Here is a 14,000-nt window from a genome sequence, read left to right on the forward strand (position 1 = left end):
AAGTTTGCTTCGGTTTTTGTGTCGGTCACATTTTGGACTTCACATAAGAATCTGGGCTAAAATCTGTATCACGATATACGTGTTTTGTATCGAACGATATATAGATAATTAATTATAAAGTGAAATTACGCCAAAATGCACAAAAACGTTTTTACTCACGCACGATTCACAGGTAAAAAATAATTAAAATAAGGGTGGAATTTTTAAGAAAATTGTTTTCATATTTGTGAATGTTTTTGAATGGAATATATGTATATATTTTTTTTAATTGCGAACCATTTTTTTTTTATTTTTAAGAAAATCGTTTTCATACCTGCAAATGGTGAGTAAAAACATTTTTATTTCTATGGAGTGAAATTACTGCCAAATCTCCACAAACACGCAAAAATAAATTTCTGCAAGTGAAAAAGAACATTCGGAAACATAAAACTAATTTTCTGCAAGAAAAAATAATACATCGTTTTTTTCGCACGCCCTACTTTTCGTAGGATTCGGTTTTTGGGGAAAAATTGTCGCTAAAAATTTGCCTCGGTTTTCGTGTCGGTCACATTTTAGACTTTACATAAGAATCTGGGCTAAAATCTGTATCACGATATACGTGTTTTGTATCGGACGATATCGATGACTAATTATAAAGTGAAATTACACCAAAACGCACAAAAACGTTTTTACTCACGCACGATTCACAGGTAAAAAATAATTAAAATAAAGGTGGAATTTTTAAGACATTTTACCTTTAAGAAAATTGTTCTCATATTTGTGAATGATTTTTAATTGAATTTATTTTTTATTGCGAATAATTGTTATTTTTATTTTGTTTGCATAACTATTTGCAAGTATAAAGTAAAACAAACGATTCAGAAGTATAAAAACACATTTCTGCGAGTAAATAAACGATTATTCAAATTAAAAAAAATATTCGTTAGTATAAAAATAAATTTTTGCAAGTAAAAAAGAACATTCGTAAACATAAAACTAATTTTCCGCAATATAAAATAATACATCGGTTTTTCGCACGCCCTACTTTTCGAAGCATTTGGTTTTCGGGGAAAAATTGTCGCCAAAAGTTTGCCTCGGTTTTTGTGTAGGTGAAAACAAGATTCCTTGTCACATTTTAGACTTTATATAAGAATCTGGGCTAAAATCTGTATCACGATATACGTGTTTTGTATCGGACGATATCGATAATTAATTATAAAGTGAAATTATGCCAAAACGCACAAAAACGTTTTTACTCACGCACAATTCACAGGTAAAAAATAATTAAAATAAGGGTGGAATTTTTAAGAAAATTTTACCTTTAAGAAAATTGTTCTCATATTTGTGAATGATTTTTAATTGAATCGATTTTTGATTTTTTATTGCGAATAATTTTTATTTATTTATTTTTGCAAGTATAAAGTAAAACAAAAGATGCAGATGTATAAAAACAATTTTCTGCGAGTAAATAAATGATTATTCAAATTAAAAAAAATATTTGTTAGTATAAAAATAAATTTTTGCAAGTAAAAAAGAACATTCGTAAACATAAAACTAATTTTCCGCAATATAAAATAATACATCGGTTTTTCGCACGCCCTACTTTTCATAGCATTTGGTTTTCGGGGAAAAATTGTCGCCAAAACTTTGCCTCGGTTGTCACATTTTAGACTTTACATAAGAATCTGGGCTAAAATCTGTATCACGATATACGTGTTTTGTATCGGACGATATATAGATAATTAATTATAAAGTGAAATTACGCCAGAACGCATAAAAACGTTTTTTACTCACGCATGATTCACAGGTAAAAAAATAATTAAAATAAGGGTGGAATTTTTAAGAAAATTTTACCTTTAAGAAAATTGTTTTCATATTTGTGAATGATTTTTAATTGAATTGATTTTTGATTTTTTATTGCGAATAATTTTTTTTTTTTTTTTTTTTGCAAGTATAAAGTAAAACAAACGATGCAGATGTATAAAAACAATTTTCTGCGAGTAAATAAACGATTATTCAAATTAAAAAAAAATATTTGTTAGCATAAAAATACATTTCTGCAAGTAAAAAAGAACATTCGGAAATATAAAACTAATTTCCTGCAAAAAAAAATTAATACATCGGTTTTTCGTACGCCCTACTTTTCATAGGATTCGGTTTTCGGGGAAAAATTGTCGCCAAAAGTTTGCTTCGGTTTTTGTGTCGGTCACATTTTAGACTTCACATAAGAATCTGGGCTAAAATCTGTATCACGATATACGTGTTTTGTATCGGACGATATCGATAATTAATTATAAAGTGAAATTACACCAAAACGCACAAAAAAGTTTTTACTCACGCACGATTCACAGGTAAAAAATAATTAAAATAAGGGTGGAATTTTTAAGACATTTTACCTTTAAGAAAATTGTTCTCATATTTGTGAATGATTTTTAATTGAATTTATTTTTTATTGCGAATAATTGTTATTTTTATTTTGTTTGCATAACTATTTGCAAGTATAAAGTAAAACAAACGATTCAGAAGTATAAAAACACATTTCTGCGAGTAAATAAACGATTATTCAAATTTAAAAAAATATTCGTTAGTATAAAAATAAATTTTTGCAAGTAAAAAAGAACATTCGTAAACATAAAACTAATTTTCCGCAATATAAAATAATACATCGGTTTTTCGCACGCCCTACTTTTCATAGCATTTGGTTTTCGGGGAAAAATTGTCGCCAAAAGTTTGCTTCGGTTTTTGTGTAGGTGAGAACAAGATTCCTTGTCACATTTTAGACTTTACATAAGAATCTGGGCTAAAATCTGTATCACGATATACGAGTTTTGTATCGGACGATATCGATAATTAATTATAAAGTGAAATTATGCCAAAACGCACAAAAACGTGTTTACTCACGCACAATTCACAGGTAAAAAAAATAATTAAAATAAGGGTGGAATTTTTAAGAACATTTTACCTTCAAGAAAATTGTTCTCATATTTGTGAATGATTTTTAATTGAATTGATTTTTCATTTTTTATTGCGAATAATTTTTATTTATTTATTTATTTATTTTTGCAAGTATAAAGTAAAACAAATGATGCAGAAGTATAAAAACAATTTTCTGCAAGTAAATAAACGATTATTCCAATTTAAAAAAAATATTTGTTAGCATAAAAATAAATTTCTGCAAGTAAAAAAGAACATTCGCAAACATAAAACTAATTTCCTGCAAAAAAACTTAATACATCGGTTTTTCGTACGCCCTACTTTTCGTAGGATTCGGTTTTCGGGGAAAAATTGTCGCCAAAAGTTTGCTTCGGTTTTTGTGTCGGTCACATTTTAGACTTCACATAAGAATCTGGGCTAAAATCTGTATCACGATATACGTGTTTTGTATCGAACGATATATAGATAATTAATTATAAAGTGAAATTACACCAAAACGCACAAAAAAGTTTTTACTCACGCACGATTCACAGCTAAAAAATTATTAAAATAAGGGTGGAATTTTTAAGAGATTTTACCTTTAAGAAAATTTTTCTCATATTTGTGAATGATTTTTAATTGAATTTATTTTTTATTGCGAATAATTGTTATTTTTATTTTGTTTGCATAACTATTTGCAAGTATAAAGTAAAACAAACGATTCAGAAGTATAAAAACACATTTCTGCGAGTAAATAAACGATTATTCCAATAAAAAAAACGTATTTGTTAGTATAAAAATAAATTTTTGCAAGTAAAAAAGAACATTCGTAAACATAAAACTAATTTTCCGCAATAAAAAATAATACATGGTTTTTTCGCACGCCCTACTTTTCGTAGCGTTCGGTTTTCGGGGAAAAATTGTCGCCAAAACTTTGCCTCGGTTGTCACATTTTAGACTTTACATAAGAATCTGGGCTAAAATCTGTATCACGATATACGTGTTTTGTATCGGACGATATCGATAATTAATTATCAAGTGAAATTACGCCAAAACGCACAATTAAGTTTTTATTCACGTACAATTCACAGGTAAAAAACAATTAAAATAAGGGTGGAATTTTTAAGAAAATTTTACCTTTAAGAAAATTGTTCTCAAAGTTGTGAATGATTTTTTAATTGAATTTATTTTTTATTTTTTATTGCAAATAATTTTTATTTTTATTTATTTTTGCATAACTATTTGCAAGTATAAAGTAAAACAAACGATGCAGATGTATAAAAACAATTTTCTGCGAGTAAATAAATGATTATTCAAATTTAAAAAAATATTTGTTAGTATAAAAATAAATTTTTGCAAGTAAAAAAGAACATTCGTAAACATAAAACTAATTTTCCGCAATTAAAAATAATACATCGGTTTTTCGCACGCCCTACTTTTTGTAGCATTTGGTTTTCGGGGAAAAATTGTCGCCAAAAGTTTGCCTCGGTTTTTGTGTAGGTGAGAACAAGATTCCTTGTCACATTTTAGACTTTACATAAGAATCTGGGCTAAAATCTGTATCACGATATACGTGTTTTGTATCGGACGATATATAGATAATTAATTATAAAGTGAAATTACACCAGAACGCATAAAAACGTTTTTTACTCACGCATGATTCACAGGTAAAAAAAATAATTAAAATAAGGGTGGAATTTTTAAGAAAATTTTACCTTTAAGAAAATTGTTCTCATATTTGTGAATGATTTTTAATTGAATTGATTTTTGATTTTTGATTGCGAATAATTTTTATTTATTTATTTATTTATTTTTGCAAGTATAAAGTAAAACAAATGATACAGAAGTATAAAAACAATTTTCTGCGAGTAAATAAACGATTATTCCAATTAAAAAAAAATATTTGTTAGCATAAAAATACATTTCTGCAAGTAAAAAAGAACATTCGTAAACATAAAACTAATTTCCTGCAAAAAAAATTAATACATCGGTTTTTCGTACGCCCTACTTTTCGTAGGATTCGGTTTTCGGGGAAAAATTGTCGCCAAAAGTTTGCCTCGGTTTTCGTGTAGGTGAGAACAAGATTCCTTGTCACATTTTAGACTTTACATAAGAATCTGGGCTAAAATCTGTATCATGATATACGTGTTTTGTATCGGACGATATCGATAATTAATTATAAAGTGAAATTATGCCAAAACGCACAAAAACGTGTTTACTCACGCACAATTCACAGGTAAAAAAAAATAATTAAAATAAGGGTGGAATTTTTAAGAACATTTTACCTTCAAGAAAATTGTTCTCATATTTGTGAATGATTTTTAATTGAATTTATTTTTTATTTTTTATTGCAAATAATTTTTATTTTTATTTATTTTTGCATAACTATTTGCAAGTATAAAGTAAAACTAAAGATGCAGATGTATAAAAACAATTTTCTGCGAGTAAATAAATGATTATTCAAATTAAAAAAAATATTTGTTAGTATAAAAATAAATTTTTGCAAGTAAAAAAGAACATTCGGAAACATAAAACTAATTTCCTGCAAAAAAAAATTAATACATCGGTTTTTCGTACGCAATACTTTTCATAGGATTCGGTTTTCGGGGGAAAATTGTCGCCAAAAGTTTGCTTCGGTTTTTGTGTCGGTCACATTTTAGACTTCACATAAGAATCTGGGCTAAAATGTGTATCACGATATACGTGTTTTGTATCGGACGATATCGATAGTTAATCATATAGTGAAATTACGCCATAACACACAAAAACGTTTTTACTCACGCATAAATTAACAGGTAAAAAATAATTAAAATAAAGGTGGAATTTTTAAGAAAATTTTACCTTTAAGAAAATTGTTGTCATATTTGTGAACGTTTTTGAATGGAATGTTTTTTTTTAAAAAAATTTTATTGCGAACCATTTTTTGTAATTTTTAAGAAAATCGTTTTCTTACTTGGAAAATTGTCCCCAAAAGTTTGCCTCGGTTTTTGTGTAGGTGAGAATACTTTTTATTTTTATTTATTTTTGCATAACTATTTGCAAGTATAAAGTAAAACTAACAATGCAGAAGTATCAAAACAATTTTCTGCGAGTAAATAAACAATTATTCCAATTAAAAAAACTATTTGTTAGTATAAAAATAAATTTCTGCAAGTAAAAAAGAACATTCGGAAACATAAAACTAATTTTCCGCAATAAAAAATAAATCGGTTTTTTGCAAGCCCTACTTTTCGTAGCATTCGGTTTTCGGGGAAAATTGTCGCCAAATGTTTGCCTTAATTTTCGTGTCGGTCACATTTTACACTTTACATAAGAATCTGGGCTAAAATCTGTATCACGATATACGTGTTTTGTATCGGACGATATCGATAACTAATTATAAAGTGAAATTACACCAAAACGCATAAAAACGTGTTCACTCACGCACGAAGGGTGGAATTTTAAAGAAAATGTTACCTTTAAGAAAATAGTTTTCATATTTGTGAACATTTTTGAATGGAATATTTTTTGTTTTGTTTTTTATTGCGAACCTTTTTTTTTAAATTTTTTTAAGAAAATCGTTTTCTTACTTGCAAATGGTGAGTAAAAACATTTTTATTTCTATGGAGTGAAATTACTGTCAAATCTTCACAAACACACAAAAATAAATTTCTGCAAGTAAAAAAGAACATTCGGAAACATAAAACTAATTTTCTGCAAGAAAAAATAATACATAACAGTGTTATTTGTCACATTTTAGACTTTACATAAGAAGATGGGCAATATGGCTAAAATCTGTATCACGATATACGTGTTTTGTATCGGACGATATCGATAATTAATCATAAAGTGAAATTACGCCAAAACGCACAAAAACGTTTTTACTCACGCGCGATTCACATGTAAAAAAAATAGATCAAATAAGGGTGGAATTTTACCTTTAAGAAAATTGTTTTCATATTTGTGAATGTTTTTGAATTTAATATTTTAATTTTTTTTTATTGCGAATCATAATTTTTTTTAATTTTAAGAAAATCGTTTTCTTACTTACAAATGGTGAGTAAAAACATTTTTATTTCTATGGAGTGAAATTACTGCCAAATCTTCACAAACACACAAATATTTTCACTCATGCATAACTATTTGCAAGTATAAAGTAAAACCAACGATTCAGAAGTATAAAAACAATTTTCTGCGAGTAAATAAACGATTATTCCAATAAAAAAAACTATTCGTTAGTATAAAACTATACAGTATATTTGTATATTGGAAATGTACATGTGAAGAAGGTAAAATAATGTACAAGGTAAAACAAGGAGGTAGAAGAAGATCAATTACAGGAAAACAAGTTAAAAAGAGGTAAAATAAGGTCAAGAGTATGTAAAAAGTAGGTAAAAACGAGGTAAAAAAAATACATACAAAGAAGGTAAGAATAAGGTAAAAGAATGTACAATAAGATAAAAGAAGGAAAAAAGTTAAAAGGTTGTAAAAGAAGGTAAAAGTACACAAATAAAGAAATAATATAGTAAAAAAAAAATTAAAGGTAAAAAGACGGTAAAGAAAATACAAAATAGGTGACCAAGGTACAATGAAGGTAAACAAATAGGTAAAGGGAGATACAAGAAGGTAAAAACACAAAGTAAAAAGAAGGTAAAAATAAATAATGCAAGAATAAAGTAAAAAAGCATGGTAAAAAGAAAGTAAAAATAATGTACAAAAAAAAATAAGTTAAATTATGTAAAAATAAGGGTAAAAGGTAAAAAGTAGGTAAAGGAAGATAGAATAAGGTAAAAAAAAAAAAGTTAAAAGAAGGTAAAAAGAAGGTGAGAATAAGGTAATAAAGAGCTAACATTTGGTAAAAGAAGGTAAAAAACAAGGTTTGAAGTATGCAAAAACGTATAAAAGGTACAATAAAATTGGTTAGATATATTTTTTTAAAAGGGTAAAAAGAAGATAAAAGAAGGTAAAAACTAAATTAAAAAAATAAGATACAAAGTATGCAAGAAAGTAAAAAGGTTTAAAAAAAAAAGGTTAAAAAATGTTTTAAAAATTAGGGTAAAAGGTAAAAAAGTTGGTAAAAAAGGATAAAAGGAGGTAAAAAAACAATTAAAAACGGTGAGAATAAGGTAAAAAAAATGTGGTTAAAGAAAGTAAAAACAAAGTAAAAAGAAGGTTCGAAATATGAGAAAAAGGTAAAAAGAAATTCGTTAAATATTATAAGAAAATAGGGTAAAAGGTGAAAAGTAAATAAAGGAAGATAAAAGAAGGTAAAACAAAATAAAAAAATAAGGCACAAAGTATGCAATAAAGTAAAAAGGTTATAAAATGTAAAAAAAAAAAAAATAGAGTAAAGGGTAAAAAAGTAGGTAAAGGAATATAAAAGGTTTTAAAAAGTTAAGAGGAGGTAAACAAATGTAAAAATGCGTTAAAAGAAGGTCACATTTACATAAACATAAGGTAAAAGGTTTTTAAAAATAGGCTAAAAAAAAGTAAATCTTGTTAAAAGGAGGCACACAAAATATGTATTTTTTAATCAATTCTTGAAAGTGATGAATCCATTTCAGATGTGATGAGTGACAATCACAATTTGAATGGGAATCCACTTCTATCTTTTAGTCATGTACGATGTGTTGGAACTTGATGATTTGTACATGGCTGAAGTCCAATATTGGATCTTGGCTGCAATGCGAGTGGGTGTGTGTGTTTCAACACACTCCCCTTCCCGTGCCTCGTACCGTACCTGTTGCACGCTCGGACCAGGTCATGCACCCTGGGACCAGTCCTGGAATTTGACGCCGGGGATTTAGCCGGAAGCTTGCTGACGAGGCACAGCTTCTGTGCTGCATGATTTATAAACTCTCTGTTTCCCAAAGTCCAGTGTCAGTCTGCTGTACTTTCAAATAACTTTGTCAGAGTCGACCTCAGGGCTGGTGACCGGAAATTACACACTTTTTCCCTACACTTTGAACCCTGCGGTCTATAAAACGGTGCGGCTAATTTAAGGGATTTTTCTTCGCTGGCAGCCAAAATACAAACGGTAAAAAAAAAAGGAAGTACACTGAAAATGTGTTTTATAGTTTGTGCTATGGCGCCATTCTTTGGACGAGTTCCCTCACTTGTTGTGCTCTCAACCGGAAGTAGAAGTGCCGTGTTTTCATGCATACATACACGGGCTATCGTAATGTTAGTAATAATAATAATAATACATTTTATGATAATACATACGCTTTTCAGTGTACTCAAAGACTCTTTACAGGATAAAAAATGTAAATGTGATAATAAAAAGAAAGTTAAAAAAAGGTACAAAAAAAAGGTTAAATAATGTAAAAAAAAAAATCAGGGTAAAAGGTAAAAAGTAGGTAAAGGAAGATAAAATAAGGAAAAAAAAAAAGTTTAAAGAAGGTGAGAATAAGGTAAAAAAAAAAAAGAGCTAACATTTGGTAAAAGATGGTAAAAACAAAAAGAAGGTTTGAAGTATGCAAAAACGTAAAAAAGGTCAAATAAAATTGGTTGGATATAAACATTTTTAAAAAGGGTAAAGGAAGATAAAAGAAGGTAAACTAAATTAAAAAAAGATACAAAGTATGCAAGAAAGTAAAAAAGGTAAAAAAAAAAAAAAAAAGGTTAAAAAATGTTTTGAAAATTAGGGTAAAAAGTAAAAAAGGAGGTGAAGGAGGATAAAAGGAGGTTAAAAAAAAGGTTAAAAGACGGTGAGAATAAGGTAAAAAAAAAAGTAAAAATTTGGTAAAAGAAGGTAAAAACAAAGTAAAAAGAAGATTCGAAGTATGAGAAAAAGGTAAAAAGAAATTGGTTAAATATTGTAAAAGAAAATAGGGTAAGAGGTAAAAAGTAAATAAAGGAAGATAAAAGAAGGTAAAAGCAAAAGAAAAAATAAGGCACAAAGTATGCAAGAAAGTAAAAAAAGGTAAAAAAAAAAAAAAAAAAAAAAGGTTAAAAAATGTTTTAAAAATTAGGGTAAAAGGTAAGAAAGTAGGTAAAAGAAGATACAAAGAGGTACAAAAAAAAGTTAAAAGAAGGTGAGAATAAGGTAAAAAAAAAAAAGAGTTACAATTTGGTAAAAGAAGGTTAAAAAAAACTAAGTAAAAAGAAGGTTCGAAGTATGAAAAAAAAGGTAAAAAGAAATTGGTTAAATATTGTAAAAAAAAAAATAGGGTAAAAGGTAAAAAGTAGATAAAAGAAGGTAAAAACTAAATAAAAAATAAGGCACAAAGTATGCAAGAAAGTAAAAAAGGTTAAAAAAAAAAAAGGTTATAAAATGTAAAAAATAAAAAGTTAAAGGGTAAAAAAAGTAGGTAAAGGAAGATAAATGGTTTTAAAAAGTTAAGAGGAGGTAAACAAATATAAAAATTTGTTAAAAGAAGGTTATGACGCTAGCCTCGTTAGCAGCAGCTAATATGCTAACACGTTTAGGAGTGTCCGTGTTAGCATTATTGGACTTACAATGTCCTTCTTTTTGTATTGTTTCAGTTTTGGAAGCTCGCCAAAAACGCCACCATGGCGTTATTGAGTCTGTTTGGCTGAGCTAGCGTGCGCAGCTGGCGGGTCCGTGACGGTGACTTCTGTTTTGTTTGATCGGCCGTTTTACCGCCGTGTTACAGACACCGTTTGGAAAGAATTAGAGTGTGTAAATAAATATTTACAGAACATATCTGTGTAAATAACATAAATATCTGCGACTTATAGTCGGGTGCGACTAATATATGGAAACATATTTTTCCCTGAACTTCAGCGGGTGCGGCTTATACACTGGTGCGCTGTACTTGAATGTAGAGTATATATATAATATATAATGCTGTATAATAGACTGTATTTATATTATTCACATGTGAATAATACTGTATAATAGACTATTTATATTATTCACATGTGAATAATGCTGTATAATAGACTGTATTTATATTATTCACATGTGAATAATGCTGTATAATAGACTGTATTTATGTTATTCACATGAGAATAATGCTGTATAATAGACTGTATTTATATTATTCACATGTGAATAATGCTGTATAATAGACTGTATTTATATTATTCACATGAGAATAATGCTGTATAATAGACTGTATTTATGTTATTCACATGTGAATAATCCAATCCGATCCAATCCACTTTATTTATATAGCACATCCAAACAACAAAAATGTTTCCAAAGTGCTGCACAACAATATAATAACAATATTAAAATCAATAATCAAATATTATCCTTATAATGCTGTATAATAGACTGTATTTATATTATTCACATGTGAATAATGCTGTATAATAGACTGTATTTATGTTATTCACAATGTGAATAATCCAATCCAAACCACTTTATTTATATAGCACATCCAAACAACAAAAATGTTTCCAAAGTGCTGCACAACAATATAATAACAATATTAAAATCAATAATCAAATATTATCCTTATAATGCTGTATAATAGACTGTATTTATATTATTCACATGAGAATAATGCTGTATAATAGACTGTATTTATATTATTCACATGTGAATAATGCTGTATAATAGACTGTATTTATATTATTCACATGTGAATAATGTTGTATAATAGACTGTATTTATATTATTCACATGTGAATAATGCTGTATAATAGACTGTATTTATATTATTCACGTGTGAATAATGCTGTATAATAGATGTGAATAATGCTGTATAATAGACTGTATTTATATTATTCACATGTGAATAATGCTGTATTTATATTATTCACATGTGAATAATGCTGTATAATAGACTGTATTTCTATTATTCACATGTGAATAATGCTGTATAATAGACTGTATTTATATTATTCACATGTGAATAATGCTGTATAATAGACTGTATTTACATTATTCACATGTGAATAATGCTGTATTTATATTATTCACATGAGAATAATGCTGTATAGTAGACTGGATTTATGTTATTCACATGTGAATAATGCTGTATAATAGACTGTATTTATATTATTCACATGTGAATAATGTTGTATAATAGACTGTATTTATATTATTCACATGCGAATAATGCTGTATATATATTATTCACATGTGAATAATGATGTATAATAGACTGTATTTATATTATTCACCTGTGAATAATGCTGTATAATAGACTGTATTTATATCATTCACATGAGAATAATGCTGCATAATAGACTGTATTTATATTATTCACATGTGAATAATGCTGTATAATAGACTGTATTTATATTATTCACATGTGAATAATGCTGTATAATAGACTGTATTTATATTATTCACATGTGAATAATGCTGTATAATAGACTGTATTTATATTATTCACATGTGAATAATGCTGTATAATAGACTGTATTTATATTATTCACCTGTGAATAATGCTGTATAATAGACTGTATTTATATCATTCACATGAGAATAATGCTGCATAATAGACTGTATTTATATTATTCACATGAGAATAATGCTGCATAATAGACTGTATTTATATTATTCATATGAGAATAATGCTGTATAATAGACTGTATTTATATTATTCACATACATACACACCTGAAACTCGGATCTTCTTTGGACCGAACCTGGAGAACTTTTGCCAGTGTTTCTCTCTCATTCATTGGCTGAATGTGGCGTGGACCCGGGGACTGTGATGTTCCCAGAATAAGTCCAGTAAGTCTGTAGGCTAAACCCATTAGCTCGGATAGAACTGTAGCCTCCGACCCGAGCCAGGAGTTCAAACGAGGAGCCGAGAGTCACTGCCGATCCGAGGTTCCGTGACATTAATGATATATAATATTATTCATGTGTTCATTGTGAGCAAGGATGTTTACCATGGACTCCCAGGAACTGTTGGTGTGGTAAGATCTTTGGATGTGTGGAGTGGTACTAATCTTTCAGAAGATAGAACAGGAATGTGTTGGTCTACTGAGGTTGGTGGTTTTGTCCTAACAGATTCTAGATCTCCAAAAGACCATTAGGCTCTGAGATCCGGGTTTTGTGGTGGGACTGCTGGCTCTGAATCAGGACACTGGGCACCTCATCAGATCGGATTGCCAGTCCAAAGCGCTTCAAATCTGCATCAGATTTGGGCCACATGCTTTTGGAATCGGATCTTTTCAAACGTGAACGCAATCTTGCTGAAATAAGCAGGGGCGTCCATGATGGCTCCAAAAGCTGTATGTACCTTTCAGCATTAATAGTGCTTTCACAGATGTGTAAGTTACCCATGTCTTGGGCACTAATACACCCCCATACCATCACACATGCTGCCTTTTACACTTTGCGCCTAGAACAATCCGGATGGTCCTCTTAACGTCCACAGTTTCCAAAAACTATTTCAAATGTGGAATCGTCAGACCACAGATGACTTTTCCACTTTGCATCAGTCCATTTTAGACGAGCTCGGGCCCAGCGAAACCGGCGGCGTTTCTGGGTGTTGTTGATAAATGTCTTTGGCTTATGCATAGTAGAGTTTTAACTTGCACTTACAGATGTATGCAAAAACGTATAAATGGTACAATAAAATTGGTTAGATATTTTTTTTAATTAAGGGTAAAAAGAAGATAAAAGAAGGTAAAAACTAAATTAAAAAAATAAGATACAAAGTATGCAAGAAAGTAAAAAGGTTAAAAAAAAAAGGTTAAAAAATGTTTTAAAAATTAGGGTAAAAGGTAAAAAAGTTGGTAAAGAAGAATAAAAGGAGGTAAAAAAAAAAGTTAAAAAAACGGTGAGAATAAGGTAAAAAAATGTGGTTAAAGAAGGTAAAAACAAAGTAAAAAGAAGGTTCGAAATATGAGAAAAAGGTAAAAAGAAATTGGTTAAATATTATAAAAAATAGGGTAAAAGGTGAAAAGTAAATAAAGGAAGATAAAAGAAGGTAAAAACATGGTGGTTCTCTTCCTCTTAACGTCCACAGTTTCCAAAAACTATTTCAAATGTGGAATCGTCAGACCACAGAAGACTTTTCCACTTTGCATCAGTCCATTTTAGACGAGCTCGGGCCCAGCGAAACCGGCGGCGTTTCTGGGTGTTGTTGATAAATGTCTTTGGCTTATGCATAGTAGAGTTTTAACTTGCACTTACAGATGTATGCAAAAACGTATAAATGGTACAATAAAATTGGTTAGATATTTTTTTTAAT

The 14,000-nt window shown here is 28.8% G+C and overlaps 1 protein-coding gene across 2 annotated transcripts in view; it reads left to right on the top strand.

Moving 5' to 3' along the window:
• Window positions 1-14,000, top strand: part of fam110b (family with sequence similarity 110 member B) — a 41,841-nt gene that overhangs the window by 2,176 nt on the left and 25,665 nt on the right. The window contains exon 1 of one of the 2 annotated variants that reach the window (XM_061928957.1): window positions 12,297-12,717. The exons of the other annotated variant lie outside the window; for it this stretch is intronic. The gene's annotated coding sequence lies outside the window, so the exon portion shown is untranslated. Of the gene's footprint in view, window positions 1-12,296; window positions 12,718-14,000 lie in introns of those variants that run through there. 2 annotated transcript variants of the gene reach the window in all.

This window comes from Nerophis lumbriciformis, linkage group LG33 (genome assembly GCF_033978685.3).
Source record: "Nerophis lumbriciformis linkage group LG33, RoL_Nlum_v2.1, whole genome shotgun sequence".
NCBI classification, from domain to species: domain Eukaryota; kingdom Metazoa; phylum Chordata; class Actinopteri; order Syngnathiformes; family Syngnathidae; genus Nerophis; species Nerophis lumbriciformis.